General features: G+C 37.6%; 1 protein-coding gene and 1 pseudogene across 3 annotated transcripts in view; one reads left to right on the forward strand and one right to left on the reverse strand.

Annotated features, from left to right (window-relative positions):
* Nucleotides 1-27244, reverse strand: part of DENND5B (DENN domain containing 5B) — a 269467-nt gene that overhangs the window by 198187 nt on the left and 44036 nt on the right. The window lies entirely within an intron of this gene.
* LOC143689913 (hepatocyte growth factor receptor pseudogene) lies at nt 652-25282 on the forward strand (annotated as a pseudogene).

Consider the following 27244-nt stretch of genomic DNA (forward strand, 5'->3'; position numbering starts at 1 on the left):
AATCATTATTTTCAATTTCATTCAGTTTTATGCAGTCTTCAAAGAAATTCATGCTTTCCTGAGTTAAAAAGCTCCTAATACATTTAATATTAGACATAAAAGTTAGCTCAAAGTCTCTGCAGCTCCACACACACTACCAAACAAATACATAGTTCTTACTATGTGCTAAGAACTGTTTTTAGCATTTTATTTTTTAACTCATTTAATCTGTGCGTGTGTATGTACACACGTGCATGTGTGTGTTTTGGCTCTTAATGACCATGGTAAATTGATTTTTTTAAAAAAATTGAAACTAATGCTTATTTTCTGTCAGCCTCATTTCAGTTTTCTACTTATGAGCCTGCAAAAGAACAGCTAAAGCCCAAACAGAAGTCTGTACTTACTTATCAGTACCCGGAGCAGTGGGAGCTACAGACCGGTCTTCAGTTGCAAGCTGAGCCTCCCAATCTTCAGCCAGAAGTGGCTGAATGGGCACTAAAGGGCACCTATCCTCCTTCACATCAGCCTATGATCTGGGGTTAAAAAGCAGTGCATTCAGGAGCTAGAGCAGTACATTCATCCTAAAATTCCTCCTTGGCTTCAGCTTTTTCAGCAGCGGTCTGCTCTTCCTTTTCGTACTCCTCAGGATCTCTGGAGAAGTAGAGATCAAGTATGACTCCCATGGCTGTCATGAGAGGTAGTGTCACACCAGCATACAAAGTCCTGGGCCAGCATCTCTATCAGACACGCTGTGTGAGCTCCCTTCCGTTGCATGGGATGGCAATGTCGACACAGAGCAAAGGTGGGCAGGTTAACATAAGACATCTCTGTAAGAGGTCAACAGTCAGTCCTGGGATCAGTAGCCACCAGGTGATGTGGCTCAGGAAGGTTGCTTGGATCTGGTTAGTGAAGGTTCCAGAGATGAAGGGCCTGCATATAGGAGTAGCTCCCATGGCTGCAGCACACTTCAGCACAGCCCCCCTGCCCAATATTCCTGGAGGATATGACACTGACATCAGCCAGGATTTCAATGACAAAAATGGCATAAGCCATCAGCAGAAACTTCTCTCAGATTCCCTTCAGCTCTATGATGTAGATGCCATGAATTTTCCTTTTGTAGATGTATTGTTTCACCTGGAAGTCAAGATTAGTGCCACCTAAGTAGGGTCCTGCTGCAAGGAATGTGAGTACATCTTTCTCCATCTGCAGGGCATCAAGGGCTCTGGACATGGTGAAAGTTTCTCTTTAAGTTACACCGGGAACTCAGGACAGTGTCGTATGGACCCCTTTATGGGTGGTGTGGAAAGCAATAACTTGATTTTTGCTAATACTTGAACTCCCTCAACTGACAAGAATTACTAAGATCACATTTCAATTAACTAGATAGGTTTGCTTTGGGGTGATATCTGGAAGTACGACTCCATAAAAAGAGCCTTGGAATTCTAGAATTAGAGATACTATAGCTCTAAACAGCCTATTGTGGCTTTAATGAACCATGATTCTATTCTTTCCAGGATAAACTTAAGAATCTCATTCAATTCAAACTCTCTCAAATACTGAATGGACCCTGCAAATGCTTTGATGTTTCTAGCAGAAACTAACCTTGTATCTCCATTCCATAAACTATATTAGACAACTTGGAACTGGCCTGGAAATAAGACAGAGTAAGAAGTTAATTTTAAACTATCCACATTTGGAGACCATAAAGGTCTTCACACAAAGCTAACAGACAATTATTTCTCTCACTTAGGTAATATTTATAGAGTCACTTACTGCGCTGTATACTGGAAATAGAACAGAGGATAAAAAAAAACATGTCTACTCTTACAGAGAGTTTACAGTTTAGGGATAATACTAACATTAATCAAACACTGCAATTATGATGCATGGCTATAAACTGAGATAATGCTCAGACGAAAATAAAAACAGTGCAATTAATACTTATTAAAATAAATGGGGGCATGGTCTATCCTGAGTGAAAAAGTTCTTTGAGTGAGGGATGCTTAAACCAGGCCTTGAAGAAAATTAGGCATGACTAGGCATTAACTAATGAGGCAAAGACCAGTAGGGTGGGGGGTGGGGTGGATGGGAGGAGAAGGCAAGAAGCATTCCAGAAAGCAGAAACAGTAGATACAAGGCCATATAGTGGAACAGGCAGGAAGACTCCAGAAACAGAAATAAGCCCAATGTGTCTGTAATGTAAAGACAGAAGAAGGTGAAGTTCAAGGCTGGAGAGGTTGACATGGCTCTTGCAGAGCTGGTGAGCATGCTTAGGATAACATATTTCATCCCGATAAAAATGGGAAACCATTGAGTCAAGAAGAAAAAAGCAAAGGGGAGAGAGGTATGTGCCGATCTGAAAATATTGCATACCCCGGAAAAGCCATGTTCTTTAATCCTTATTCAATACTGCTGGATGGGATCTTTTCTATTGTCTCCATGGAGATGTGCCCCATCCAATTGTCGATGGTACATTTTAATTAGGTGGTTGCTATGGAGATGTGTCTCCACCCATTCAAGGTGGGGTCACTTACTAGCACCCTTTAAGAGGGAATCATTTTGGAAAAAACTTCAGAGCTAAGAAATCCCATACAGCCAGAGACCTCTGGAGATGTAGAAGGAAAATGCCCCCGGAGAAGCCTTATGAAATTTAGGAGAGAAAGCTAGCAGACGTCGCCACGTGCCTTCCCAGCTGACTGAAGTATCCAGAAGCCAAAGAACCCAGCAGATGCCAGCAATGTGCCTTCCCAGCTGACAGAGGTGTTCCAGATGATGTCAGCCTTTCTTGAGGGAAGGTAACCTCTTGTTGGTGCCTTAATTTGGAATTTTTCACAGTCTTAGAATTGTAAACTTGCAACTTAGTAAATTACCTTTCTAAAAGCTGTTCTGTTTCTGGTATATTGTATTCTGGCAGATTAACAAACTAAAACAGGTATAAAAAAATCCCACTTTGAAAAACTCATTCTGGCTACAGTGTGAAGAACAAATTGTAGTAGTGCCAGAATAGATATGGGAGACAATGAATTAGTAGGTTATGGTAGTACTGCACTAGGGAGGTGGAAAAGAGAGAGGGAGAGAAATGGATGGACTTGAAATCTATTTAGGAGATAAAATTGATGGGATTTCATGATAAAATTAGATAGAGGGATAGGGAAAAATGAGATATTCATGATGATTTATAGGTTTCTGGCTTTAACAACTAGCTAGATTATTGTACTAATTTAAAAGGAAACACTGAAAGAGGATCTCAGGTTATAATTTCCTTGGGTCTCAGTTTTCTGAGGCTTAATTCATGGATTGAGCTACATCACCTCCAAAATTCTTTCCTAAAGATTCTGAGCCTTGAAACTTCAATAAACCTTTGGATAATTATCCTCATGACCTGGATAAAGAAATGACATATGAATAACTCTATAGTAATTGTTAAATAATATTAAAATTTGAATGCATCAATTTACCCTTCTTCTCTGACATAAGAAACAGATTCGGTCTAGATAGGGAATAGAATCACCTTTCTAAAGAGAATAAACTGAGGACTGAAAAAGGACTTTTAGTACATAACACACAGATAACATTACAAATTCTGATTCATAAAGGTGCTAAAATACTATATAACGGTTCCATGCATTTTACCATAGAAAAAGGTAGTAGTTAGATAAGAAACATCTTAGTTTGCCAAGGCTGCTGTGACAAAAATTACACAATGGGTTAGCTAAAATAGCACGGTTTTAGAGACCAGATATTAGCCAGGCACACATTTTCCCTGAAGTCTGTAGCATTCTGGTCTGGCTCCTTGCGGTCCTTGGTGTTTCTTGGGTGCATCTCTGCCTCCTGTCACAAGGTAATGTCTCTCTCCTTGTGTCTGCTCCTCGGGTTTCCACTGACTTCTGCCTTCTATCTCTGGCTTTCTCTAGCTTCTGGCTAGTATATTTTTCCAGTTTCTGATTTCTACTGACTGTGTCCAAATACCTCCTATTTATAAGATAGCCAGTCATTTGGATTAAGACCCAATCCCGAGAGTGGGGCAAGATGGTGGCACAGTGAATTATGAAATTTAGTTTGTCCTCCAGAGCAGTTAGTACGTAGCCAAGAACTGTATAGAACAATTGTTAGGGCACCATCAGTGACCAGACATACATTGTATACCACTCTGGAATGGGGCAAACAGCTGAGATTCCACAGAGAACTGTAAGTCTCCCAAGCCACGGGCATGGCAGGCTGGTTCCCCAATGGGAAAGGAAACAGACTTTACTAGTAGCAAGGACTTAGTCCAACTAAGTTCCTACTGTGGAATTAACAAATTCCAACTGCTGAAAACTGGCTCTACACACAGATAAACCTGGAATAAGAACTAAAGGAATGGGGAGTTTCCTCACTGGCAGAGAGTGGACAGGGTTGACACAAAAAAAAGAGGTTTGTTGATTTGGATAGCACAAAATACTAGAAAACAACTAGACCCCAAGAAAAGGGGACACTTCAGGGACACATAGAGCCTGGAGACACAGAGTCATGCATCAATGCCAGCTCTTAACTGGCAAACCTGGGGAGCTGGGGTCCAGCTCTGAAAAGCCCCCTCCCCTTTTTGTTTACTTCTTAACAGTTCATTATATAGAACTGTAACCACTCTCAGACTATAGCACTGCCCATGGAAGGCTGGAATTAAGGCATGTCTGAGAGAAAACATAAATAGTCAAGTAAATGGGGAGGTGTATCTTCCTCCCAAAAAGGGGAGAGGAGCCAGCTCAAGTGGCAGCCCTATTTCAGGGAATTCAGGCCTCAGGGGGTGGAAAATAGAAGTGACCTAAGTCCTCCTTCTAGGCTTCTGTCTCAACCAAGCTTCTAGCAGGGAAAGGCTGCTGAAATTAAAGGCACCACATTACTTTATGTGAGTGGGACGCTGCAGGCAGACAAGCACCACAGGGTGGGCAGGATAGGAAAAGCAGATAGAGTCTAGAGGCTTCATAGGAAAGTCTGACAATCTGCTGGGTCTCTCCCTCAGGGAAACCTGATACTGGCTATTTATTCCTCCTGAGACGTGGACCTGTCTGCTCTGGAAAAATCTGACTGGAGTCAATCATAGGTGAGAAGACCCTCCTCAAAATAAGGTTCCATATGGTCAGGGTAAGAATCAGAAAAACAAGAGCTGAAAAATTGTGATCAAATAGAAGCTATGCTAGGGGTCCAGAATAAGTTAAATTGAATGACAGAGAAGAGATAGAGAAAAAAGCTAAGTACAAAACTGTATGTATAAAAGAGTGAAAATGACCTCTAGAATAAAGTAATTAAAGAAATCAAATACTTAGATGCCAACAAAAAATAACAAGTCATACTAGGAAAACCGAAGATATGGCCCAAAAGAACAAACCAACATTTCAAAGGAGATACAGGAGTTGAAACAACTAATTAAGGATGTTCAGAGAGACGTGCAAAATTGCATTAAAAAAATCAAATCAATGAGTTAAGGAAGATATGGCAAAGAGGTGAAGGACATAAAGACATTTGGTGAGCATAAGAACTCAGAAGTTTACAAAATCATAGAACTTAGGGGGAAAGAAAGGCACAATAGAAGAAATTTTAAAAAAACCAACAGAGACCTACAACATGAGATTTGAAGAGGCAGAAGAAAGGATTACTGAACCAGGGGATAGGACATCTGAAATCCTACACACAAAATAAAGACAGAGAATAGAATAGAAAAATATGAGCAGGATCACAGAGAACTGAATGACAACATGAAGCACATGAATATACATGTTATGGGTCTCCCAGAAGAAGAGACAGGAAGAGGGGAAGAAAAACTAATGGAGGAAATAATCACCGAAATTTTCCCATTCTTAAAAAGACATAAAATTACAAATTCAAGAAGTGCAGCATACCCTATATTCTATATTATAAGCTTCTGATTTTACCTTTACCGTGGTCATAAAAGTAGAATTATACAGTATCTATCTTTTTGTGTCTGGCTTATTTCACTCAGCATTATGTCCTCAGGGGTCATTCCATCTTGTCATGTGCTTCTTTAAGTCATTTTGTCTTACTGTTACATAATATTACATCGTGCGTACAGACCATATTTTGTTAATCCACTTGTCTGTTAATGGGCACTTGGATTGTTTCCATCTTTTGGCGATTGTGAATAATGCTGCTATGAGCATCAGTATGAAAATGTCTGTATCATGGCTTTCAGCTCTTCTGGGTATATACCAAGTAGTGGTATTGTCAGGTCATAGAGATATTTTTACAGACCTAGAACATGTAAACTTGCAACTTAATAAATTCCCCCTTTTAAAAGGCATTCCATTTCTGGTATATCACATTCCAGCAGCTAGCAAACTAGCATACCTACCAACACAGGTATACCTCTCTCTTCTCCACATGTTCTCTACCACTTGAATCCATTTATTTATTTATTTTTAATGTGCAGAATTCATATAGCATATAGTCTATCAAAACTGAACAATGTTTCACAGTATGCTCACTTAGCTGTAAAATCATCACTCTCAATTTTAGACAATTTTCACTGCTCCAAAGAGAAAAATAATAAATAAACATACTCACACAAAAGAGAAATCCAAAAATCCCCTTAACTTTTGTCACTCCCCAATTATTTACCCCTAGTATTGTTATGGTACCAGTGATGTATTCCTATCAAATATTGATCTGAGCATGCAATAGTTTCTCCCATATACCCCTTTTATTATTAACCCTTTGTACAAGTCTCATACTTTTGAAGTAGTTCATGCAAGAACTTATTTATAATTATACTAATTGGTAATATACATGGCTCTAAGCAACCTTTCAGTCATGTTCACTTTCAATATGGCACTATTACTCATAAATCCCCTAATGAACTATCATTACCTCTATCCATTCCTGTACTTTTAAGTCCAATCTCGTTAACTAGTCTGTACACATTAGGTAACTGTTCCCCCTTCTATAGCTCCTGTTTATTTCTAGATCCTCTATTTTCAACATGTTAAAACTCCTGAGCTTACATTTTTGAGGGGGTTCATATGAGTGAAACCATACACTATCCTTTTGTGTCTGACTTATTTCACTCAACATTATGTCCTCAAGATTCATCCATGTTGTCATATGTTTCACGACCTCATTTAATCTTACAGCTGCATAATATTCCATACATGTATATACAACAACATTTTGTTTATCCACTCATCTGTTGATGGACACTCGGGTTGTCTCTATCTTTTGGCAACTGTGGATAATGCTACTATGAACACGGTGTGCAAATGTCTGTTCATGACACTGCTTTCAGCATTTCTGAGTATGTACCGAGTAGTGGTACTGCCAAGGTCGTAGGGCAATGCAATTTTTAGTTTTCTGAGGAACTGCCCCTGCCTCCCACAGTGGCTATACACATAATACATTCCCACCAGCAGTGTATTAAGTGTTACAATTTCTCTACATTCTCTCCAACATTTGTAGTGTCCTCCTTTTTTAATGGTAGCTATACTTATAGGTGTAAGATGCTATTTCATTGTGGCTTTGATTTGCATTTCCTTTATAGATAATGAAGATGAGCATCTTTTCACGTGCTTTTTAGCCATTTGTATTTCCTCTTCGAAAAAATGTCTATTTATATCTTTTGCCATTTTATAACTGGTTGTTTGTTCTTTTGTTGCTTAGTTTTATGATTTCTCTATAAATACTAGATATCAAACCCTTATCAGATATATGTTTTCCAAATATGTTCTCTGATTGAGTTGGCTGTCTCCACCTTTTTAACAAAGTTCTTTGAGGCACAGAAGCTTTTGATTTTGAGGATTTCCCACTTACTTATTTTTTCTTTTGTTGCTTATGCTTTGGGTATAAGGCCTAAGAAGCTAATTCCTATTATAGGTCTTTCAGATGTTTCCTTATATTTTTTTCTAGAAGTTTTATGGTACTGATTCTTATATTTAGTTCTTTGTTCATTTTAATTTTTGTAAAGGGTTTGAGGTATGGGTTCTCTTTCATTCCTTTGGGTATGGTTATCCAGTTCTCCCAGTCCCATTTACTGAAAAGACTATTCTGTCCCAGTTCAATGGATTTGGGGGCCTTGTTGAAGATCAAACTGACCATTGATCTAGGAGTCTATTTACAAACTCTCACTGTGATTCCATTGATCAATAATTCTTTGTGCCAGTACCATGCTGTTTTGACCATTCTGGCTTTATAATGAGCTTTAAAATCAGGAAGTGTGAGTCCTCTCACTTCATTCTTTTTCTTTCAGTATATTTCTGGCTATTTGGGGTCTCTTTCCCTTCCAAATAAATTTGATAACTAGCTTTTCCAAGTCTACAAAGTAGGTTTTTTGAATTTTGATTGGTATTGTGTTGAATCTATAGATCAATTAGGGTAGAACTGACATCTTAAAGATATTTAGCCTTCTTATCATGAACACAGAATGTCTTTCACCTATTTAGAGCTTTGATTTCTTTTAGCAATGTTTTGTAGTTTTCAATGCACAGGCCCTTTACATTTCTTATTACATTTATTCCTAGATATTTGACTCTTTAGTTGCTATTGTGAGTGGTATTTTTTTCTTGATTGTCTCCTTAGGTCATTATTTGTGTACTGAAACATTACTGATCTTAGTGCATGCATTAATCTTGTTTCCTGCCACTTTGCCGAATTTATTAGCTCAAGAAACTTTGTATTAGATTTCTCAGGATTTTCCATGCACAGGATCATACCACCTGCAAATAATGAAAGGTTTACTTCTTCCTTTATGATTTGGGTGCCTTTTATTTCTTTCTCTTGCCTGACTGCTCTAGCTAGAAGTTCAAGTAAAATATTGAATAATAGTGTTGACAGTGTGCATCCTTGTCTCATTCCCAATCTCAAGGGAAAGGCTTTCAGCCTCTCACTGCTGAGTATTATGCTGGCTGTGGGTTTTTATCATATTGAGGAAGTCTCCTTCGATTCCTATCCATTGAAGCATTTTTATCAGAAAAGGATGCTGAACTCTGTCAAATGCTTTTTCAACATTCATCAAGATAATCATGATTTTTCTCTTTGGATTTGTTAATACGTTGTACTATTTTCATATGTTGAACCACCCTTGCATGCTGGGAATAAACCCCATATTGAATTCTTTTTAATATGCGGTTAGACTCAATTTGCAAGTATTGTATTGATAATTTTTGCATCTATATTCATTAGGGAGATTGGCCCGTAATTTTCCTTTCTTGTAGTATCTTTATCTGGTTTTGGTACTAGAGTGATGTTAGCTTCAAAGAATGAGTTACAAAGTGTTTCTTTTTCCTCAATCTTTTGGAAGAGTTTGGGTACACATGGTATTCTCTGTGGAATGTCTGGTAAAATTCCCCTGTGAAGCCATTTGGCCTGAGCTTTCCTTTGTAGGAAGACTTTTTTTTTTTTAAATCATTATTGATAAACGTAACATACAAACATACAAACATTCTGAACATACAAACATTCCATACATGGTGTACAATCAATGGCTCAAAATATTATCACATAGATGTACATTCATTACCATATTACATTTGTATCACTCCAGAAAAATAAAAAAAAACCTCATACATACCATACCCCTTACCCCTCCCTCTCATTGACCACCAGTATTTCAATCTACTCAATTTAAACCTTTATTTCCCCTATTATTTGTTTATTTTTGTCCCTATTTTTTACTCATCTGTCCATACCCTAGATAAAAGAAGCATCAGACACAAGGTTTGCACAATCACACAGTCACATCGTAAAAGCTGTATCATTATACAATTAACTTCAAGAAACAAGACTACTATAACACAGCTCTACGGTTTCAGGTGCTTCCCTCTAGCCACTCCAAATACACCATAAACTAAAAAGGGGATATCTAAATAATGTGTAAGAATAAACTCCAGGATAACCTCTTGATTCTTCCAATCATTGACATTTTATTTTTTCTCATTTTTTCTTCCCCCTTTTGGTCAAAAAGGTTTTCTCAACACCTTGATGCCAGGTCCCAGCTCATTTGATTTCTGTCCCACGCTGCCAGGGAGATGTATCCCCTGGGAGTCTTGTCCCACATGGGGGGAAGGGGGAGAGGGGCAGGGAAGGCAGTGATTTTACTAGCCGTGTAGGCTTACAGAGAGAAGACATATTTGAACAATAAAAGAAGTTCTCTGGGGGTGACTCTTAGGCCTAATTTTAAATAGGCTTAGCCTAACTGCAGAAAGACTTTTGATAACTGATTGATCTCTTTACTTACAATTGATTTGTTGAGGTCTTCTATTTCTTCAGTGTAGTTTGTTTGTGTATTTCTAGGAATGTGTCCATTTCATCTAAGTTGTCTAGTTTGTTGGCATATAGTTATTCATAGTATTCTCTTATGCTTCTATTTATTTCTTCAGGGTCCATGGTAATGACCCCCTCACCTTTCTGATTTTATTTGTATCCTCTTTCTTTTCTTCGATGTTAGCCTACCTAAGGGCCCATCAATTTTATTGATTTTCTCAAAGAACGAACTTTTGGTTTTATTGATTCTTTCTATTATTTTTTTCTTCTCCAATTCATTTCTTTCTGCTTTAGTCTTTATTATTTCTCTCCTTCTATTTGATTTGGGGTAGGTTTGCTCTCTGTCTAGCTCCTCCAGGTGAGCAGTTAAGTTCTGGATTTTTGTTCTTTTTTTCTTTTTTAAAAAAGGAATTTAGGGCAATAAATTTTTCCCTCACAGTTCTGCCTTCGCCGCATCCCACAGTCCTGATATGTTGTATTTTCATTTTCATTCATTTCCAGATAAATACTGATTTCTCTTACAATTCCTTCTTTGATCCACTGATTGTTTAAAGAGTGTGCTATTTAATCTTCATATTTTTATGATATTTGTTTCTTTGGTGGATATTGATTTGCAGCTTCATTCTACTGTGATCAAAAAAAGTGTTTTCAATAATTTCAATATTTTAAAATTTGCTAAGACCTGTTCTGTGCCCCAGCATATGATCTATCCTACAGAATGTTATATGAGTACTAGAAAAGAATGTACATCCTGCTGTTTTGGGGCACAACAATTTATATATGTCTGTTGGGTCTAGTTCCTTTAATACATTTTCGGTTCTCTATTTTCTTATTGCTCCTCTGTTTGGTTGTTCTATCTATAGAAGAGAGTAGTGTATTGAAGTCTGCCACTATTATTGTTGAAATGTCTATGGCTCCCTTCAGTTTTTTTTTGTTGTTGTTCCATCACATAGTTGTACATTCATCATCATGATCATTTCTTAGAACATTTGCATCAATTAAGAAAAAGATATAAAAAAGAAAACAGAAAAAAAATCATACATACCATATCCCTTACCCCTCCCTTTCATTGATGACTAGCATTTCAATCTACTAAATTTATTTTAACATTTGTTCCCCTTATTATTTATTTATTTTTAACCCGTATGATTTACTCATCTCTCCATAAGGTAGATAAAAGGAGCATCAGGCACAAGGTTTTCACAGGCACACAGTCACACTGAGAAAGCTATATTACTATGCAATCATCTTCAAGAAACATGGCTACCGGAACACAGCTCTACATTTTCAGGCACTTCCCTCCAGCCTCTCCATCACACCTTAACTAAACAGGTGATATCTATTTAATGCATAAGAATAACCTCTAGGACAACCTCTCCATTCTGTTTGGAATCTCCCAGTCATTGACACTGTATTTTGTCTCATTTCTCTCTTCCCCCTTCTGGTAGAGAAGGTTTTCTCAATTCCTTGATGTTGAGTCCCAGCTCACTCTAGGATTTCTGTCATATGTAGCCAGGAAGGTCCACACCTCTGGGAGTCATGTCACATGTAGAGAGGGGGAGGGCAATGAGTTTGCTTGTTGTGTAGGCTGAGAGGGAGAGGTCACATCTGAGCAACAGAAGAAGTTCTCTTGCCCTACTCAAGGTTCTAAATATTACGGTGTTCAATTAAGGTGTCCACATAAGTTACATTAGGAAATGCACTAGATAAAATGTATTTTTTGTACCAAATAAACATTTTTTGCTTAGTCTTACAAATGAGTTAACGTTTGAAAATATTAGTCACCATCTATTTTCAACACCCTGAAGTACTGACATTCCTTTGTTCTTCCTCATGCAAAAACACTTAATTTGTACATTTAGTCACTATCATTATACACTCTAGGCATTCCTAGATTATACCATCTCAGTCTTTATTGTCTATCTTTCTTCTGATTTCATTTGTGCCCCCAGACTTCCTCCCTCTATCATTCTCAGCTTCACTCAGTGTTCTAACATTACTGTATTACAGTTTGATTGCATTGTGCTATCCGTTTCTGAATTTTTACATTCAGTCCTGTTGCACAATCTGTATCCCTTCAGCTCCAATTGCCCAATATCTACTCTATTTCTATATTCTGTGGTCTCTGTTACCAACTGAAATTCTGCAAGTTCATTCACTAATGTCAGTTCATATCAGTGAGATCATACAGTATTTGTCCTTTTCTTTCAGGCTAATCTCACTCAGCATAATGTCCTTAAGGTCCATCCATATTGTTACATACTTCATAACTTGATTCTGTCTTACAGTTGCATAATATTCTATCATATGTATATACCACAGCTTGTGTAGCCATTCGTCTGTTGATGGACATTTGGGCTGTTTCCATCTCTTGGCAATTGTAAATAATGCTGCTATAAACATTGGTGTGCAAATGTCCATTTGCATTCTTGCCCTTGTGTCCTCTGAGTAGATACCTAGCAATGGTATTGCTGGGTCATATGGCAATTCTATACTTAGCTTCCTGAGGAACCATCAAACGGCCTTCCACAGTGGTTGTACCATGACATTCCCACCAACAGTGGATAAGTGCGCCTCTTTCTCCACATCCTCTCCAGCACTGTCATTTCTGTTTTACTGATAATGGTCACTGTGGTGGGTGTGAGATGATATCTCATTGTGGTTTTGATTTGCATTTCCCTAATAGCCAGGGAAGATGAGCATTGTTTCATGTGCCTTTTGGCCATTTGTATTTTCTCTTTTTGAGAACTGTCTGTTCAAGTCCTTTGCCCATTTTGTAATCGGGTTGTATGTCTTTTTGTTGTTGAGTTGAACAATCTCTTTATATATTCTAGATACTAGAACTTTATCTGATACATTGTTCCCAAATATTTTCTCCCATTGTGTAGGCAATCTTTTTTACTTTCTTGATGAAGTTCTTTGATGTGCAAAAGTGTTTAATTTTGAGGCGTTCCCATCTCTTTCTTTCTTCAGTACTCGTGCTTTGGGTGTAAGGTCTAGGAAACTATCTCCTATTATAAGATATCTCCCTACATTTTCTTCTAACACGTTTATGGTCTTAGATCTAATGTTTAGGTCTTTGATCCATTTTGAGTTATTTTTTGTATAGGGTGTGAGATATGGATCCTCTTTCATTCTTTTGCATGTGGATAGCCAGTTCTCTAGGCACCATTTATTGAAGAGACTGTTCTGTCCTGGTAAGTTGTCTTGACTGCGTTATCAAAAATCAATTGTCTATAGATGAGAGGGTCTATAGCTGAGTACTCTATCCATTGGTCAGTATATCTATCTTTATACCAGTACCATGCTGTTTTGACCACTGTAGTTTTGTAATATGCCTCAAAGTCAGGTAGCATGAGACCTCCAGGTTCACTTTTCTTTCTCAGGATATTTTTAGCTATTTGGGACACCCTGCCCTTCCAGATAAATTTGGTTATTGGTTTTTCTATTTCTGCAAAGTAAGTTTTGGGGATTTTAATTGGTATTGCATTGAATCTGTAAATCAATTTGGGTAGAACTGACTTAATATCTTAACTATATTTAGTCTTGCAATCCATGAACATGGTATGCCCTTCCATCTATTTAAGTCTTCTGTGATTTCTTTTAACAATTTCTTGTAGTTTTCTTTGTATACGTCTTTTGTCTCTTTAGTTAAATTTATTCCTAAGTATTTTATTCTTTTCATTGTAATTATAAATGGAATTTTTCTCTTGATTTCCCCCTCAGATTGTTCATTACTAGTGTATAGAAATGCTACAGATTTTTGAGTGTTGATCTTGTAACCTGTCACTTTGCTGTACTCATTTATTAGATCCAGTACTTTTTCCTGGGGATTTTTGGGGGTTTTTAACATATAGTATCATATCATCTGCAAACAGTGAGAGTTTTACTTCTTCCTTTCCAAATATGATGCCTTATATTTTTCTTTTGTCTAATTGCTCTGGCTAGAAATTTGAACACAACAGTGAATAACAATGGTGATAGTGGATATCCTTGTCTTGTTACTGATCTTAGGGGGAAAGTTTCAGTTTTTTCCCATTGTGGATGATGTTAGCTGCAGGTTTTTCATATATTCCCTTTGACATGTTGAGGAAGTTCCCTTCTATTCCTAACCTTTGAAGTGTTTTCAGCAAGAAAGGATGTGAATTTTGTCAAATGCCTTTTTTGGCATTGATCGAGATGATCATGTGGTTTGTCTGCTTTGATTTGTTGATATGATGCATTACATTAATTGATTTTCTTATGTTGAATCATCCTTGCATGCCTGGGATGAATCCTTCTTGGTCATCGTATGTAATTCTTTTAATGTGCTGCTGGATTCAATTTGCAAGAATTTTGTCGAGGATTTTTGCATCTATATTTATTAGAGAGATTGGTCTGTAGTTTTCTTTTTTCATAATATCTTTGTGTTGCTTTGATATGAGGGTGATGTTGGCTTCATAGAACGAGGTAGGTAGCTTTCCCTCATCTTCAATTCTTTTTTTTGAAGAGTGTGAGCAGGGTTTGTACTAATTCTTTCTTGAATGTTTGGTAGAGTTCACATGTGAAGCCATCTGGTCCTTGACTTTTCTTTTGGAGGAGCTTCTTAATGACTGATTCAATTTCTTTACTTGTGATTGGTTTGTTGAGGTCGTCTATTTCTTCTTGAGTCAATGTTGGTTGCTCATGCCTTTCTAGGAAGTTGTTCATTTCATCTACGTTGTCTAGTTTATTAGCATAAAGTTGTTCATAGTATTCTCTCATTACTTCCTATATTTCTGCGACGTCTGTGGGTATGTCTCCTCTTCCATTTCTGATTTTATTTATTTGCATCCTCTTTCTCCTTTTTGTCAACCTTGCTAAGGGTCTATCAATCTTACTGATTTTCTCATAAAACCAACTTCTGGTTTTGTTGATTTTATTGATTGTTTTCAGGATCTCAATTTCATTTATTTCTGCTCTTATCTTCATTATTTATTCCCTTTTGCTTGCTTTGGGGTTAGTTTGTTGTTCTTCTCTAGTTCTTCCAAGTGGACAGTTAATTCCTCGAATTCTGCTCTTTCTTCTTGTTGATATAGGCATTCAGGGCAATAAATTTCCCTCTTAGCACTGCCTTTGCTGCATCCTATAAATGCTGATGTGTTTTCATTTTCATTTGCCTCAAGATATTTACTGATTTCTCTTGTAATTTCTTCCTTGACCCTCTGGTTGAAGAGTGTGTTGTTGAGCCTCCACATACCTGGGAATTTTCTGGCACTCTGCCTATTATTGATTTCCAACTTCATTCCTTTATGATCTGAGAAAGTGTTTTGTATGATTTCAATCTTTTAAAATTTATTGAGACTTGCTTTATGACCCAGTTTGTAGTCTATCCTTGAGAATGATCCATGAACACTGAGAAAAAGGTGTATCCTGCTATTGTGGGGGTAATGTTCTATAAATGTCTGTCAAATCTAGCTCATTTATTGTATTATTGAAATTCTCTGTTTCTGTATTGATCCTCTGTCTAGATGTTCTGGCCATTGATGAGAGTGGGGAATTGAAGTCTCTAACTATTATGGTAGATGTGTCTATTTTTCTTTTCATTGTTTGCCCCATGTATTTTGGAGCATTTTGGCTCAGTGCATAAATATTTATGATTGTTACATCTTTTTGTTGAGTTGTTCCTTTTATTAATACACAGTGTCCTTCTTTGTCTCTTTTAACTGTTTTACATTTGATGTCTAATTTGTTGGATATTAGTATAGCGACTCCTGCTCTTTTCTGATTGTTATTTGCATGAAATATCTTTTCCCAACCTTTCACTTTCAACCTATGTTTATCCTTGGTTCTAAGATGCATTTCCTGTAGATAGCATATAGATGGGTCCTGTTTTTTAATCCATAATGCCAGTCTATTTCTTTTGGTTGGGGAATTTAATCCATTAACATTTAGTGTTATTACCGTATGGGCAACATTTTCTTCTATCATTTTGCCTTTTGAATTTTATATGTGATATCTAATGCTTCTTCTTAGCGAAATCTAATGTTTCTTCTTAGCTTTACTTATAGTCTTCATTTCTACACTCTTCTCCACACCTCTCTCTTCTGTCTTTTCCTGCCTTTCTCTAGTGCTCCCTTTAGTGTTTCTTGCAGAGCTGGTCTCTTGGTCACATATTCTCTCAGTGATTTTTTTGTCTGAAAATGTTTTAATTTCCCCCCCATTTTTGAAGGACAATTTTGCTGGATATAGAATTCTTGGTTGGCAGTTTTTCTCTTTTAGTAACTTAAATATATCACCCCACTGTCTTCTCGCCTCCATGGTTCTTGCTGAGAAATCTACACATAGTCTTATTGGGCTTCCCTTATATGTGATAGATTGCTGTTCTCCTGCTGAGAACAAAAAGAAAGATTCTCTCTTTCTTTTTGACATCTGACATTCTGATTAGTAAATGTCTCGGAGTATATCTATTTGGATCTATTCTGTTTGGGGTATGCTGTGCTTCTTGGATCTGTAATTTTAGGTCATTCATAAGAGTTGGAAAATTTTCAGTAATAATTTACTCCATCAGTTTTTCTCCTCCTTTTCCCTTCTCTTCACCTTCTGGGACACCCACAATACGTATATTTGTGCACTTCATGCTGTCATTCAATCCCCTGAGTTCCTGCTCATATTTTTCCATCCATGATTGTTGGATTTCATATGTTCTGTCCTCCAATTCACTAATCCTAACTTCTGCCTCTCGAAATCTAACATTGTAGGTTTCTACTGGGTTTTTTTTTTTTCATGTCTTCTATTGTGTCTTTCATTCCCATAAGTTATGTGATTTCTTTTTTCAGACTTTAGATTTCTTCTTTTTGGTCATTCCTTGCCTCTATATACCCTCCTTCAAATCATTTATTTGATTTTTGATGAGGTTTTCCATGCCTGCTTGAACATTCTGAATTGTTTCAACTCCTGTATCTAATCTGAATTGTTGGTTTGTTCCTTTGACTGGGCCATATCTTCAATTTTCCTAGTATGACTTATTATTTTTTTGCTGGCCTCTAGGCATTTAATTACCTCAATTAGTTTATTTTAGAGATTGTTTTCACTTTTTTTACCTAGGATTTTCTTGCTGGATGACTTTGTTGTCTATCTGTTCTTTGACATTCAGTTCAGCTTATTCTAGTCCTCTAAAACTTAGGTTTTGTTTAGCAGATCAGAATTTTTCAGTTCTTGTTTTTTTGTTTCTTGCCCTGCCTGTATAGTGCCTTCCCTACCCAACCCCTCTTTGGAGGGTCTAGTTAGATATAGACCCCAGGTAGATTTTCCCAGACCAAACCTGTCCTCCTCTCAGTAGGAAAGAGTTACCTGCATCAGTTTCCGAGGGTGAGGCCCAGTAGTTTGAAAGGCTTTCCTATGAAATCTCTCGACTGCGTTTTCCCTATCCTGCCCAGTATGTGGCATTTTCTGCCTGCAGGTCCCAGCAGCATAAGGTGATGCAGTACCTTTAATTTCAGCAGACTCTTCCTGCTGGGGGCGTGGCTGAGACAGAGGAGAGGTTGTAGGCTGGCTTTAATTGCTTCACTTTTTCCAGGCCCTGGGGTCTGAATTCCTTGAGGGAGGGATTCCAGGTTAGCTGGGCCCCACCCCTCTCCTGGGGAAGGCACAGGCTCTAGACACACTCTCAGACAAGTTCAATTCTGCCTATGCCTGGGGCAGTTGGAGCCTGAGAAGCCTTGCAACCGTATCCAAACAGCAGTCAAGCTGTAGAAACACAGCTCCAAAAAAGAAAAAGAAAAATCCTTTTCAGAGCAGGAACCCCGTTCCTCAGGTTTGCCAATCAAGAGCAAAATTGGTATGTTGCTCTGTGTTATCTCCAGGTCCTATGTGCCCCTCCTTTCCTTTAGGGCCCAGACTTTCTCAGATAAATAAAAAACCTCTGTGTTTTGTTTTTTTTTTTTCCTTTTTCTGTCAGCCCTGCCCCCTCTGTGCTGGGGCAAAAACCAGTGACCTCCACTTTTACTCCAGGTTGAGCTGGGGGTCTATTTTAAGTAGTCAGAATATGTTAATTAATTCCACAATTGGAGCTTGGTTTTCTCAGCCCCTGCTGCTGGCAAAGTCTCTTTCCTTTCCCCTCCGGGAAGCAGCCTTTGGTGCCTGCCACTGCAGCTTGGGGAACTCACAGTTCTGGGCGGGCTCGCAGCTGGTCCAGCTGGTCCAGACTGATGTACATTCTGCGTCCGGTCAGTGACAAGGCCCCAGCAGTTGTTCTCTACTGTTCCTGGCTATTAGCTGCTCTGAAAGATGAACTAAATCCCACACCTCGCTAAGCCACCATCTTGGCTCCCAATCTGCTCCCTTCAGTTTCACCAGTGTCTGCCTCATGTACTCTGGAGCTTGTTTATTGGGAGCATAAAAATTTGACTGTCATTTTTTCTTGGTGAATTGTCCTTTTTATTGATATGTAGTGCCTTTTTTGTCTTTTATGACATCTTTGCATTTAAAGTCTACTTTGTCTGATATTAGTATAGCTATTTCTACATTCTTTTGGTTATAACTTGTGTAGAACATCTTTTTCCATTCTTTTTTTCACTTTCAATCTATTCTTCCCTGGGATCAAAGAAGAGTCTCTTGTAAACAGCATATAGTTCATATTTTTAATACACTCTGCCAATCTGCAGCTTTTAATTGGTGAGTTTAGTCCTTTTACATTCAAAGTTATCACTGTAAAGGCACTCTATCATCTTATTCTTTGGTCTTTATTTGTTAGATATGTATATTTTCCCTCTTTCTCATTATCTTTTAAGCTATCCTAACTGATATTCTTCAGTTTTGTGCCCTCCTCCAGAACTTTCTCCTGTCTTTTTTTTTTTTTTTTTTTTTTCAGCCTACAGGCCTGCCTTTAGTATTTCTTGCAGGGCAGGTCTCTTGTTAACAGTTTCTCTCGGCATTTGTTTGTCTGTGAAAATATTAATCTCTCACTAAGTTTTGAAGGGCAACTTTGCTGGATACAGAATTCTCGGCTGGATTTTTTTCTCTTTCTGAATCTTAAATATACCACGCCACTGCTTTCTTGCCTCCATGGTGCCTGTTAAGAAGTCTGAATTTAATCTTACATGATCCCTTGTGTGTGGTGAATTGCTTTTCTCTTGATGTTTTCAGGACTTTGTGCTTCTCTTCAGCATTTGTCAGTCTGATTAGTATGTGTCTTGGAGTGGGTCTGTTTGGATTTATTCTATTTAGAGTTTGTTTGGCTTCTTTGATTTGCATATTTATGGCTTAATAAGTGTTGAGAAGTTTTTACCAATGCTGTCATCAGATAATCGTCCTAGCCATTTACTTCTTCCGGGGCACAAATGATTCTTATATTTGTGTGCCTGCTCCTGGCATTCTTGTCCTCCTTGTTTACCTTAGGGCAAAAGAGCAACGGGGAGTGCAAAGAGGCACTAGCAAAGTCCAAGATGAATGTACTTCCCAACTTCACTGCAGAAACACCCATCCAGAATGCTTTATACAAGCATCACATTTACTAGCTGTCATTAACATTCATGTATTAAATAATAAAGATCTTCAGAAGGTTGCTGAGTACAAGAACGAGCCTGTGGTGGAACACCCAGATTGTTTCCCATGTCAGGAATGCAGCAGCAAAGCCAATTTATCAGGTAGCACTTGGAGAGATAACATCAACATGGCTCTCTTGTTGACACATACTATGATGACCAACTCATTAGCTATTGGTAGTATCAACAGAGGAATCTGCCAGCAGTAGATCCTTCCACCCAATAATACTGCTGACATATATTGCTGGAGATTCGTTGTATGTATTCCCCACAGTCAGATGAAGAGCCCAGCCAATGTTCCACCTGTATGGTGAGCTCCCTGGGTACCAAAGACCTACTGATCGAAAAGGACCAGTTCATCAAATTCTTTGTGGGTAATACCATAAATTCTTCTTACCTTGAAGATCATTTGTTGCATTCAATATCAGTGAGAAAGCTCAAGGAAACACAGGATGGTTTTAAGTTTCTGACAGACATCCTATATTGATGTTTTACCTGAGTTCTAAGATTCTTATCACATTAAGTATGTCCATACCTTTAAAAGCAACCACTTTATTTACTTTTCTGGCGGTCCAAAGGGAAACTCTAGATTTTAAGACTTTTTATACAAGAATAATCAGACTTTGTTCTGTAGACTTCAGGTTGGATTCCTACATGGAAATACCTCTTGAGTGCATTTTCACTGAAAAGAGAAGAAAGAGATCCACAAGACAGGAATTATTGAATATTCTTCAGGCTGCATATGTCAGTAAGTCTGGGACCCATCTTGCTAAGCAGATAGGTGCCAGCCCCAACGAAGACATTCTCTACACGGTGTCTGCAAGAAGCAAGGTAGATTCTGCTGAATCAATGAATCGATCCACTGTCTTTGCATTCCCTATCAAACCTGTCAAGGAATTCTTTAACAAGATCGTCAGCAAAAACAATGTGAGATACCGCCAGCATTTTTTCTTTTGAGCCAACCATGAACACTGCTTTAATAGGACACTTCTGAGAAATTCATCAGGCTGTTAAGTGCGTAGTGATGAATATCAAAGAGTTTACCACAGCTTTGCAGCACAGTGACTTACTCATTGGCCAATTCAACCCAGTCCTCTTAACATCTATATCTACCTTCATTAAAGGAGACCTCATTATTGCTAATCTTGGGACTTAGAGAGTCATTTCATGCAGGTTGTGTTTTCTCACTGGGATTGTCAACCCCTCATGTGAATTTTCACCTGGATTCCCATCCTGTGTCTCTGGAAGCAACTGTGGAGGAGCCATTAAACTGAAACAGCTACATGATGGTTCTAATTGGGAAGAAAATAACAAAGATTCTGTTGAGTACTTGGGCTGTGGTTACTCCCAGTACTGCAGTAAGTGTCTCTCCATCCCTGCCTTTGTACAGTATGGCTGGTGCCAGGATAAATGTGTACAAGCAGAGGAATGTCCCAGTGGCACATGGACCCAAGATCTGTCTGCCTACAATTTATGAGATTTTCCAAAACATTGCATCCCTTCCCTTGATGGAGGGACAAGGGTGACTGTCTGTAGCTGGGACTATGGATTCAAAAGGAGTAATACATTTGATTTAGAGATAACCAGAGTTCTTGTTGGGAATGGGAGCTGTACCTTGACCTTAAGTGAGAGCACAACAAATGCGCTGCAATGCATGGCTGGTCATACAATGAATGAACATTTTAATGCGCCCATAATAATTTCAAATGGTTGAGGGACAGTGCACATTAACAAATCAAAAGGGAAAAATCACATGATCATCTCAACTGACGCTGAAAAAGCATTTGATAAAATTCGACATCCTTTTCTGATAAAAACACTTCAAAAGATAGGAATCAAAGGTAATTTCCCCACTATGATAAAGGGCATAAAAGAAAAACTGATAGCCAGCATTGTAGTCAATGGAGAGACACTGAAAGTTTTCACCCTAAGATTAGGAATGAGATAAGGATGCCTTCTGTCACCACTATTATTCAGTATTGTACTAGAAGTTCTAGCTAGAGCAATCAGGCAGGAAAAAGAAATAAAAGCATCCAAATCGGAAAGGAAGAAGTAAAACTTTCATTATTTGCAGATGACATGATTCTATACTTGGAAAATCCTGAGAAATCTACAAGAAAGTTACTTGAAATAATAAATTCAGCAAGGTGGTGGGATATAAAGTTAATATACAAAAATTAGTAATGTTTCTATGCATAAGCAATGGTCTAACTGAGGAGCCAATTACGGAGAAAATTCCATTCAAAACAGCAAATAAAAGAATCACGTATCTAGGAATGAACTTAACTAGGGACCTAAAGGACTTGTACACAGAAAACAGCAAACACTGCTAAAAGACATCAAAGAAGATCCAAATAGGTGGAAAGATAATCCCTACTCATGGATAGGAAGGGTAAATATAGTTAAGATGTCAATTCTACTAAAATTGATGTACAGATTCAATGCAGTACCAATAAAAATTCTAACAATCTACTTTGAAGACTTGGAAAAGCTAGTTACCAAATTCATCTGGAAGGAAAGAGACCCCTGAATAGCTAAAAGCATCCTAAAAAAGAACGAAACAGGAGGATTAACACTTCATGATTTTAAAACTTATTATAAAGCCACAGTGGTGAAAACAGCATGGTACTGGCACAAAGATAGAAGTATTGACGAATTGAATCAAATCGAGAGTACAGAAATAGATCACCAAATCTATGGTCAACTGATTTTTGACAAGGCCCCCAAATCCACTGAATTGGGACAAAATAGTTTTTTCAATAAATGAGCATGGGAGAACTGGATATCAATAGCAAAAAGAATGAAAGAGGACCCTTACTTTGCACCCTATATAAAAATTAACTCAAAATGGATCAAACACCTAAATATAAGAACTAATACCATAAAGCTTCTAGAAGAAAATGTAGGGAAACACCTTCAACACCTAGTAATAGGAGGTAACTTCCTAAATTTTACACCCAAAGCACAAACAACAAAAGTAAAAATAGACAAATGGGAACTCCTCAAAATTAAATGCTTCTGCACCTCAAAAGACTTCGCCAAAAAGGTGAAGAGGCAGCCAACTCAATGGGAAAAATATTTGGAAATCACACATTGGATAATGGTTTGACATCTGTATACATAAAGAAACCACACAACTCAACAACAAAAGAACAAACGCCCAATTATAAAATGGGTTAAACATACGAATAGGCATTTTTCTAAAGAGCAAATACAGATGGCTATAAAGCACATGAAGAGATGTTCATTTTCATTAGCTATAAGGGAAATGCAGATCAAGACTACAAGGAGATATCAGTAACCTCATACCTGTAAGAATGGCTGCTATTAAACAAACAGGAAACTACAAATGTTGGAGAGGATGTGGAGAAACTGGGACACTTACGCACTGCTGGTGGGAATGTATAATGGTACAGCTGCTATGAAAGACAGTCTGATGGTTCCTTAGGAAACTAAATATCAAGTTGCCCTATGACCCGGCAATAGCACTACTTGGTATATGTACCCAGTAGAGCTGAAAGCAATGACACAAACAAATATTTGCACACCAATATTCACAGCAGCATTATTCATGATTGCCGAAAGATGGAGACAATTCAAACGTTCATGAACAGAAAAGTGGATTAACAAAATGTGGTATATACATATGATGGAATATCATGCAGCAGTAAGACAAAATGATGTCCTGAGGCACGTGACAAGACAGATTAGTCTTGAGGACATAACGCTGAGTGAAATAAGCCAGACACAAAAGGATAGATACGGTATGATTCTACTTTTATGACTATAGTAAAGGTAAAATCAGAGGCTTATAATAGAGAATATAGACTTCGAGATACACAGAAACTAGAGATAGGTGAATGGTTAACTAATGAGGTTGAACTCAAATGTAAGGGGATAGACAGAAGTGAAGGCGGTTCACTAGTGGGTCTATAAGTAATATTATCATATTGAAAGTGAACATGATTGAAAGGGGCTGTATAGACCTATGCGTCCAACTACTCAACACTACCAATATAAGCTCTTATATGAAAAAAAATCATATTAAGTGAAAGAAGCCAGACACAAAAGACTACATATTGTATGATTTCATTTATATAAAAGGTCCAGGCAAACCTAAAGAGACAGAAAGCAGATTATTGGTTGTTTAAGGGGGGGAGGGTAGATGGGTGGAAACGGGTAGTGACTGCTGTTGGTTATGGCGTTCTTTTGGGGTGATGAAAACATTATAAAGTTGGTTGTGGTGACGGTTGCACAACTGTGTGAATATACAAAAATCCATTTTAAATAGACAGATTATATGTTGTGTCAATTATAACTCAATAAAACTGTTATAGTAAAAAAAAAGAGTACACACTCCTCATTCAGATAAGCTTCTAAGTGCCCAAAGCATAAGCCCAACTACAGAAATGGTTTCAAATGAATCTGTAGACTATCAAGCTACTTTTCCAGAAGACCAATTTCCTAACTCTTCTCAGAATCGATCATGCAGACAAGTGTAGTATCCTCTGACTCATCTCTCCCCCATTCTAACTAGTGGGGACTCTGATGTATCTGGTCCATTACTGCAAAATCCTATCCTCAGTATTCTAAATACAGAGTTGGTCCAAGAAGTCAGACATGTAGGGATTGGGTCCAGTAGCCTGTTTATGCATTTCAATGAAGTCAATGGAAGAGGACATTTTGGGTATGTATATCACGGGAATATGTTGGACAAGAATGAGAAGAAAATTCACTGGACTGTGAAATCTTTGAATAGAAACACTCATACAGAAGTTTCCCAGTTTCCAACCAAATGGATCATCATGAAAGACTTTGGTCACTTCAGTGTTCTCTCACTCTTGGGAATCTGCCTTCCAAGTGAGGAGTCTCCTCTGGTGGTCCTATCATTCATGAAACACGGAGATCTTTGAAATTTCATTAGAAATGAGATTCATAGTAACCAAACTAAAGGATCTCATTGACTTTGGTCTTCAAGTGCCAAAGGCACGAAATATCTCACAAGCAAAAAGTCTGTCCACAGAGATTTGACTGCAAGTAACTGTATGCTCGATGAAAAATTCACTGTTAAGGTAGCAGACTTTGGTCTTAGCAGAGATATATATGATAAAGTATATTAGGGTGTACACAACAAAACAAGTGCCAAACTGTCAGTGAAGTGGATGGCTTTGGAAAATCTGCAAACTCAGAAGTTTACCACCAAGTCAGATGTGTGGTCCTTTGGTGTGCTTCTCTGGGAACTGATGATAAGAGAAGTGCTACCTTATTCTGATGTAAACACCTTTTGATATCACAGTTTACTTACCAAGGCAGAAGGCTCTTACAGCCTGAATACTACCCAGATCCCTTTATGAAACGTGCTAAAAGGCTGGCACCCTAAAGCTGAAATGCATCCATCATTTCCTGAACTGGTCTCCAGGATATCAGCAATATTCTCCACTTTCATTGGGGAGCATTATGTAGATATGAATACTACGTATGTGAACGTAAAATGCATTGCTCCATATCCTTCTTTCTTGCCATAAGATGACACTGATGGTAAGGTGGACACATGAAGAATGCACCACCAACCTTCTTCTGAGAAACAGCATTGTCATAATTCAAACAACAGCCCACATTTTGTCCAATATATTTTTCACTGTCCAGCTTTTGAAAGGCCATCCAACATTTTTCACTTTTGCCAAAATTGTACTATGACAGGATTTTACATTGTTATTTAAAATGACTAGAATTTCTCATATGACAAAGCATTTGAGTTAACTCATGGAACCAGAGGCCTGGTCTTCCAAGCCAGTGCCCATCAGCAATGCTTCATATTATAATGACACTTGTGTTATACTGGAGGCCAAAACCTGAATTTCAGGTTGACATGTAAAAAAAATCAGGGTCTCAGCCGAATTCATACAGGGAACAGAGGCGATGAAGTTTGAGGGCTTACTGATCACAGGAAATTCAGAGGAGATGGCAATGTCCAAGATGAACAGGCAGCTCCAGGACCAAGCCACTCATTTAGAATTCCAGTATTTCAAAGAATATTTGTATGTTGTATGATCACTAGCATTTTTCATTTCTAATATTGTCATTCACCCCCTTGGCAAACATTCCCCTTTGCTTGTTTTTGTTTTAATGTTTTTTACTGTGAAATATATACCAAAAAGCAGTAAATTTCCAAGTACATTTTAACAAGTAGTTATAGAACAGATTTTAAAGTTTGGTATGGGTTATAGTTGCATGAAACATTTCCTTTTAAATGTTTGTATACACATCCCTTTTATTGAAGGAACTTCTGTAGACAAAGTAGCTAAAGTTTCAAAATAGCATGACACAAAACGTGTTTACAAATTTATAGGGATATTTACATATTGTACATACATGACATTAAGAAGATCTTTGATTAAAATAGATTAGTCATGATGGAATATTCAGTTACCATTTAAAAATCAACTGCTTAAGAAATAATACTGTTGTCTGATCGAAGGAATATGGACATTTACATATTTCATCTGTATTTTCTCCTAAAAATGATGATTCTGAAAAATAAAACAAGTAATTAGTTATGATAAAGATTTTTAAAGGTGACTCAGCACTTTTTTACAGCAAAATGCATCTGACTGAGAAGTTTACTGGTTTCAATTACTGTCCATATGTAAAGCAGAGGAAGGATTTGATGGACTGGAAATACTAGTCTCTCTTTCAGGTGGCAACTTCCACCCACCAAACTACTGGAGACAACAGAACTTTTGATGAATCCACTTTTGCATTAGGACATGTTTTGTATTAAGCAAAACATTAAGAAATGAACAAAACAAAAAAGGCAATTGAAAGCTCTGTCCATTTCACTAGGACATATGGTTATTTTGGGCAAGATTTTGTGGTATTTTCTTCTATGAATTCTGGGCTTAGTAAGTGCAGTGCAAGTGGCGTAGGATACTCTGGCTTTGTAGATGCAAACATTTAAAGTACTATATTTTATAAAAATGTTTATTTTTAATGATACAAGCAAAGTTTTGTTAGGTCACAATACCGTGACCATTTCAAAGAAGGTATTTAGATTTGGATTAATAACAGTATGTTTTTAAATGACTGTAAATAGTGATAAGGAAACATACTGATTACTAGTACACCCCACCCTCATTACATCACCATGACTTGAAGCCAGGGATTAACACAGCAAACTAAAAAGAGGGTGTGTTACACTGAAACGGAATAGCAGAGTTTGACTGTTGTCCGAAGAGAATGCTCACAACTAAAAGCTCTTTGATAGTGCTTGGATTTATCAGAAGACACAAGGAAATGTGCTGTAGAGACATTTCATTTCAAATATTACCATTTTGTAACTGTAAGAAGAAATACTAATTCAGAGTATATTTTAAGTTGTGGATGATACCCCCTGCCCCCCCAAAAAATATATATATAAACAAATGTATATTATATATATATATATATATATATATATATATATATATATGTTTGCATCAAGGACAGAAAGAGCTTGTGGAAAGCCATCAAAAGGACTA

Source organism: Tamandua tetradactyla, chromosome 7 (assembly GCF_023851605.1).
Source record: "Tamandua tetradactyla isolate mTamTet1 chromosome 7, mTamTet1.pri, whole genome shotgun sequence".
Lineage (NCBI taxonomy): Eukaryota > Metazoa > Chordata > Mammalia > Pilosa > Myrmecophagidae > Tamandua > Tamandua tetradactyla.